Genomic DNA, 7,355 nt, shown 5'->3' with positions numbered 1-7,355 from the left:
AAGTAATTATGTCAAAAATTTACCATATTGAAATGGTTTTGATAATTATTAATAAAATATATATAACTTTAATACTTAAAAATCTACCTTATAAGAAAACTAAGACATACTTTTAACTTCATATATTATAATTATATATTATAAGCTATTTGTTGGATTGTTGGTAAAATGGGGTTTGCTACTAAAATGTTTAGAGATTATATTAATTCATATGTCCGCTATGTGCAATCAGCTTGCACATATTTTGAGTTAGATTATGATTTTTTATTTTTTTGTTATTCATGCTAAGTTAATCTTCAATTCAATCAAACAAATGATTTAAGATTTTGATATTATAGAACTGATGGTTCTTTATCTATGGATATTTTATATTGAAACATGATTCGTTACACTTTTTCATGACAAAACAAGGACATAAAGGAAAAGGTTATCATATGAGAAGAAATAGTGATGTGAATGCATTGACGTGTATTTTGATCTTTCTTCGTGTACCAATAACTTGTTCATCATGTGCACTCTTGCTAGAGCTCGAGCTAGATTGATCCTTTGACATCTCACTTTCACTATATTTATTATCTAACTTATGGAAAAGCGATATAGCACCGACAGCTATTTATACTTTCCGAATTATCTCAAAATTATCGCTATACCTTGGCTAAACAAATAATAATTACATTTTACTTCTTTGTTTAACATATTATAACATCTTTGCATAAAACTTTAAACTTAATAAATTGAATTCGTTTCAGTGCAATATAATAGTTTATTTGTTATTAGCTTATAAAGTAATTAATTCCAAAAGAATCTAAAGGTTATGTGTGGATTCTTAAAAGAAGTTTCTACGAAGGAAAGAACATTCTCATCTAATATATGTATTAGATAGGTTTAGCTAGACAATTTGTAAGCAAACCGCACATCTAAAAGCATGATTCGTAAAAACGGAATAAACTATATGCTAAGGTACCCGTGTTAGTTCTTAAAGATCCTAAAAGAACCTAGATACTAGGTTAATTAACAGTCCAACACGTATTACTTGAAAAAACTGCCGTTTACTACGTAAAATTTCATCAAAGATATGCAGGAAAAGGCCATTATTTTGTGACAAAAAAAAAGGAAAAAGCGATGCAGGAAATAGCTTTTACACGCTTCAAAATTTCATATGTATTTTTCTTCGCAAATATTGCGTCGGAAGTTCCTACATAACATTCAAGTTATCGCTATTAGCTTAACACTGTTATTAATATTATTAACATAATTATTATTTTTTTCAATTAATTTTAAAGTAATTTTTATCATTAATGAATATTAGTTTAGCTGGTTTACTTGGGCTCGTTTGCGACAAAAGTTTAAAATACAATCAAAAACGTAAATATTAAAAATAGTGAACTTTCTTTTATCAGGACCTATTTGTGACCAAAAACGTAATTTACATGATCAGTTACCATGCTCTCCGTCACCACATTACAAACAGTTATGTTAATATGCTAATATTTGGATTTTATTATTTTAATAAAAAATTATATCATAATTCAAGACAAAAGAGAACGATGGAGTGATCTCTAGAGGTTTGTTTGTATTATAAGAAAAAACAACCAAATAATTACACTCAATGTCAATGGCCACCTACAGTTCCTCTTGTTCCTAACCAGTAGTTACCACTATAACATGTTCGCCTGACCAGTTATGACCCACATGAATGATCTGGCTGCAAATGAATGAAGTATAATCAATTCGTTACCAGAATTTCATATTTATAGATTGTTTGTAGCACTTTATACAAATCTAAGATTATTTGGTTATTACAAGAGAGAGATTTAATCATAAGAAATTCACACCTAAGATATAGCGTCCAACGCGTTTTGAACACAATAATTGATTATCTGTGAATTAGATAAATTTACATTGGGAAAAATCCATGGATGGTGACCTCAAGTTTTTACCCAGACAGTCAAAAGAAACTCACAAGCTTCTAGTAGAGAACACCACAGACAATATTGAGGAACCAATGTTATAATATCAGTTGGATTCTTATATATAACAAGCCAAATGACCAAATTTTCATTTTGTTTGAATATGTATCTCAAGGATATGTTGATAGAAATTAGAAAATATAACTAAAAAATTGAGCACGAGATTTCCTTACATGTCGGAACAGAAACTAGTGAGTGGACCTTTGATTGGGGGTGCACAAACACAGCATTTCACATGGACAAAGGTCCCATTTTATTAATTTTAAAACAAAATAAATTTAATTATTTCTTTCAATGAATTATTTAAGTTATTAAGAAAATAACTAATTATTTGAATGGTGGTTGAATAGATCTTATTTAACAAAAGTTTGTAAAAAGGGTACTTATTCATGCTTCAACAAAATGCTTCAAAGTAGAGGAGATGTGTCCAAGTCATTAACAATCAATCTTATTAAACATAACTTTTGGTAAATTGTGAGAGTAAATGGCGGCAATAGATTATTTACGAGATTTAAAATCTGACGTTGATGTGACATTGCTAAAGCATCTTTCCAATGCTACACATAAAACTAGTTATAATTTGAAATCCTAGTTAAATGGTTGATAGTTCTAGTGGATATTAACATATATCTAAGAGTAGATTTAAAGAATACCTCAGTTACCCGTTAAAAAAAAAACTAAATATTGAAAGGGATGTTGCACTTTGATTCTTTTTTTCACAGCATATATGTAGTTTCTTGATCTATGTTACACAATATTAAGCTAGCAAAAACGATCAAAATCTAGTATATATGTGTGTATATATTGACGATCTCATCGACTCATACGTATTTTAAGTCATCAATACAACTAGATATATACACGTATATGTATACATACATTCACATATATTAAAAATTACTTTACCTCAAGATTCAAGAACATTTGAAGTTTGTAAAAGATCATAAGGCGCCCAAAGTGCATCCAAAGGACAAGCTCTATTCTCATCTAGCCTAACCCATGGCTTCCCTTTCCCACTCCAATGCAACAAACTCACCGGTCCGGGATGCAAATCCCGGCAAAGCCCCTCGAAATTATCCCCTCCTAACCCATGTTGGTTCCATCTATGATCCACCGGAGCTATTTTCCCGGCAAACTCTAGCAAAAACGGCGGCAAAGACCCCAACTCATATATCCTCATTCTTTTCTGAAGCTCCATCCATTCTATTATCTTTGTAGTATAGTCTCCTTCCCGCCATTTTACCAAATCAATCACCATAACACCAGTGTTGAAGTAACAAGCGTTCCGGTCCGAAAATGTGACCGAGAGAGAAGGGTTTGACCAGAAAGTTGGAGTGAAATATGATGTAAAATTCGCGTTGCAATATTCCGGTGCTGCGAGTACTTTGTCGTTGTTGTTCTTGTTGTTATTGCTACTGTCTCCGAAAGGTGTGGCGGCTAGCTTAGCTATGTCGTCTACGAGTACGAGGTCGGAATCTAGGTATACTACTTTTCGGACGCATGTCGGGAGGAGGTCGGCTAGGTAGTTTCGCGCGTAGTTGAGCGGGCAGTCGAGTGCGGACCGGATGGAGGTTGAGATAAGACCCATGACGGCATTGTCATTGAATGTGTAAATATTAAATCGGAGGTACGGGAACGTGGTGGAGATAATGAGTTGAATATTATCGGTTTGTGCGGATGCGGCAGCTACGAAGTGGAAGCGGATGTTTTCGGGGCAGGCGGAGTGTTGAAGGACGGAAAGGATGGCTGCAGTGGATCCGCGAAGGTAGGCGGTGTCAAGAGTCATGGCAACGTGGACAATATTGGTGGAACAGTTATCATGAGTAGTAGGTAGACATTTGGGTGAGTTGTAGAATTTGGGTGCTTCTTTGAAGCGAAGATGAGCGGTGGCCGCAGCGGTGATGGTGGTAGTGGTAGTAATGGAGATGGTGGTGATAAGTAGTAGAAGTGTTAATGTTTGAGAGAGATTTGAAGTAGGCATTTCTTTGATGAAAGCATAAGTGCTCTCACTCTCTTTCTCCACTTATCATGGAAGATAGATATATGGAAGTAAAAGATTTTATATTTACTTTTTCTAACATTATTTAATACTTGGAAAATATAATTAGATACTATCATAACTTTATTTAATTTATGTCACATGTATAAGTTTTAAGTTACAGCTAACACATACTTGTTAAAGAATTCAGTTACAATAAATATGGTGCATTTTTGGGTGCCATTAAATAAAAAAAAGAGTAATGTTAGCAAGAAAATAGGATCGGGGGCAATGACCAATTTGTCGTATTTAATGGTGAATGCACTTAAAATATGTACCAGCATTCACGTACTACACTTGTCCGCAATTTGCACAACATATATTAAAATTCACTTAAAACATTTCTATGTGTAGTTCTTCTGACTATTTTACCCGATGTTGAGTTTTAAAAGTATGTGTGATATTATGTATCAAGTTATGTGTATAGTATTGTATTGTTCTGTTAAAAATCCAAATAAAAGGTAACATGTTAAAAAAAATTAATATAAGATTTGTTCAATTATAACAAGTTATAACCAACACTATATGATGATGGATGAAACTCTTAATAAAACTTTGTCCAACGTCTTGAACTAGCCATCTTTTAGAAGGTATAGTTAAAAGATCATCAATTCCTAATGAAATGGATGCGGCGGTAGCTTGTCGGAAACCCAGAGTCTTTACTTGATCCAGGATATGTGATGTATATCCTATTCCATAGTGATCAATAAATCGACTAATAAGTCGTTTCATGGCAGTTCCGTCTATCACTTTATTGTGAAAGACCTGAGTGGGCCGTTCTGCCATCAGTACCTCCATATTGCGTTGTGCTAAGTAGAATTTGACAATGGGTTTGAGTCAGTGATTGGAAAACTTCATTTTCTAGATCTTGATTCACGTAGAAATTCCGCAATTCTAGTCCTAGTTAACCCGGCGAGATTCGAATTCCCCCTGGCAGCATAGAATTACAAAGTTTTAACTTTCTAGACAAATAAAGCAAATGGCTCCACACTGAAATTAAATTATTAAACTAAGAATATAATGTTTTTTTATATAGTACATTTTCATTTGATTAGGTAAAAAGTCAATAGAAATATTTTAAGTTCGTATGTAAATCTAAGATTGAAGGGTGTGGGGCATCAACGGGGGCGCTAGAGCCCCTCCGCTTGCGCCCCAGGCGCTAACACCACACCACCAGGCGCTAGCGGGGGCGCTAACGGGGCGCTAACGCGAAAAACAATGCAGGCGTGAGCCGGTTAGCGGGAGAAGAGAGGGCTGCACGGGATTTGAGGGTTTTTTGACCGTTGGGAGCCGAACAAACCCAAAAAAAAATTATTTTTCTTATATAATTATACCTCATTTCACCCATTTTTATACCAAAACTTCAAACCTTCACCCAAAATCAATTCATCTTCTCAACTTTTTTTTAAAAAAAATGGCTGGAAATTGGTACCCAAACCTTGATTCAGATTATATTGACGACGATTTATGGTCGTCACCGCACCAACCGATGTTTTATTCGGAGCCGCAAGAATCATCCGGCTTTCAACCATCCAACACACAACCGTCTCCTAACTTTGTTGTTCCGGAGAAACAAGAATCACACGGTGAAGCTACGTGACCAAAAAGACGCGTCCACCGGAAAAAACAAGTTGCAACGGACGGGTCGGGACCGGCTTCGACTCCGAGGACGAAACGGAAAGCCACTTCGTGGTCATCGGATGAGAAGGAAGCCTTGTGTCGGGCTTGGATAGTCATTTCTGAGGATCGGCATTGCGGTAATTGTTTTAACGTTTTTAAAAATGATTTTTAATAAAAAAGTTAAATATAAAAGTTAAATGGAAATCTTATTTATTTATTCATTTTGCAGCCGACTACCAAAAGAGCAAGATGTTTTGGACAAAGGTTAGGGAGACGTTCTACATGCTCGTTGGGAGTACAGAGCGGAACGCCGATATGATTTCGGGTCGGTGGTCCGAAATCAGAAAATTTGTCGGCTTGTTTACTAATCTTTTCAACATGAACAGCGGTCGTATGAGACCAAGTGGCAGTGATAATTTGGCGGTTTACAATTTCACGGTCGAAGAGTGGAAGCATGAGTGTTTGCGGAGGTATGGGATGGTGAAGACGTGGGACGGTTTATTGTTGTGGGAGAGGTTGAAAGGTGTTCCAAGTGGGTTGAGCTGGTGGCGCCGGACTTTGATGCGGAAGTAAGGGCGAAACGGACTAAAACTAGTTCGTCTGGAGCGTATAGCACTTCAACCGGGTCGGATTGCCGCGTTGGATTCGACCTAAACATTGCGGAGGAGGAAACGTCTTCACCGCCGAGGAGGCGGCCATTGGGAAGGGACGCCAAGGGGAAAAAACCGGCTGAGGGGGAAGCCGTAAACATCCCCAATCTTGTTGAATCCCTCAATAAATTCAACAAAACCATGGAGGTGGTCTCTAATGACAAAAAGGAAAAAAGTCGAATGAGAGATTTGGACTTTCTTACTAGAGACTTCAGTAACCTAAATCCGGTCGATCAAATGCTAATGGAAAAGCAAAAGGAACGTATCCGAAAGAGGTTGATCGAAGAAGACCAAGCCGAAGAATAAGAATAATGTTTTTTTAGTACTTTAATTTTTATTTTATTTTTATATATTAATGTGTTTTTTTATTAAAGTGTGTTTTTTTTAATAATTTATGAGTTTTTTTAATAATACGTTGTTTGAATATATTTATAAAAAAACAAAAAAAAATCGCTGGAGCCCCTGCTGGAGCCCCTCCACACCAGGGCCAGGGGCTCCAACACCTCGAGGGCCTTGAAGGCCTTCTCCTTTTCCGCAGCCATTGCGGTAAGCCTCCTATTCTCCTCCCGGACAGCCCGCGCCTGAGCTACTTCTTGGATGCGAGCTGCTTTTAACTTGTCGTTTTCACGACAAAGCAGCTCGACGCGCGGCTGCATCCGGGCCAGGAGAACCCGAAGCTCATTGGTTAGCCTACCCTCCTGGTAGCTAGCCATGGCTTCCCCCAACGCACCACTGGGAGCTGCGTGACGAGCCCACTCCACGCACTCCACAGGCGTGCGAAGGGTTATTCCTCGGCGGATGTTCCATCGTGGAACATACACTTCATTGGAATCCGACACTGCAAAAAACAAAAAGCAGTTAGGAAAAGATGATAAAAAAAAGGCCAAAAGAACCCTACGCACCTGTAGGGTCGACAACAGGCCGATAGCCGCCAAACCCATCACCTGAACCCAAGGGAAATCCATCCAAGAGGTCAGGCAGATGGGAAGGAGGCAGAGGTTGGCGAGAAGCCCCAAGCATACCTGAAGGATCGGCCGTCGTTGCCGATGACGGAGGAGGCATGGTGAAGGCCGCCGC

General features: G+C 37.4%; 1 pseudogene; it reads right to left on the bottom strand.

Annotated features, from left to right (window-relative positions):
* Positions 1 to 2,729: 2,729 nt before the first annotated feature.
* LOC143628191 (putative galacturonosyltransferase-like 1 pseudogene) lies at positions 2,730 to 4,186 on the bottom strand (annotated as a pseudogene).
* Between the last annotated feature and the right edge of the window lie 3,169 nt (positions 4,187 to 7,355).

This window comes from Bidens hawaiensis, unplaced genomic scaffold (genome assembly GCF_021521415.1).
Source record: "Bidens hawaiensis isolate Kalapana, Puna unplaced genomic scaffold, B.hawaiensis_p1.1 tig00004838_1, whole genome shotgun sequence".
Taxonomy (NCBI): domain Eukaryota; kingdom Viridiplantae; phylum Streptophyta; class Magnoliopsida; order Asterales; family Asteraceae; genus Bidens; species Bidens hawaiensis.
The sequence above is the reverse complement of the archived record's forward strand: the minus strand, read 5'-3'. Positions and strand labels throughout refer to the sequence as shown.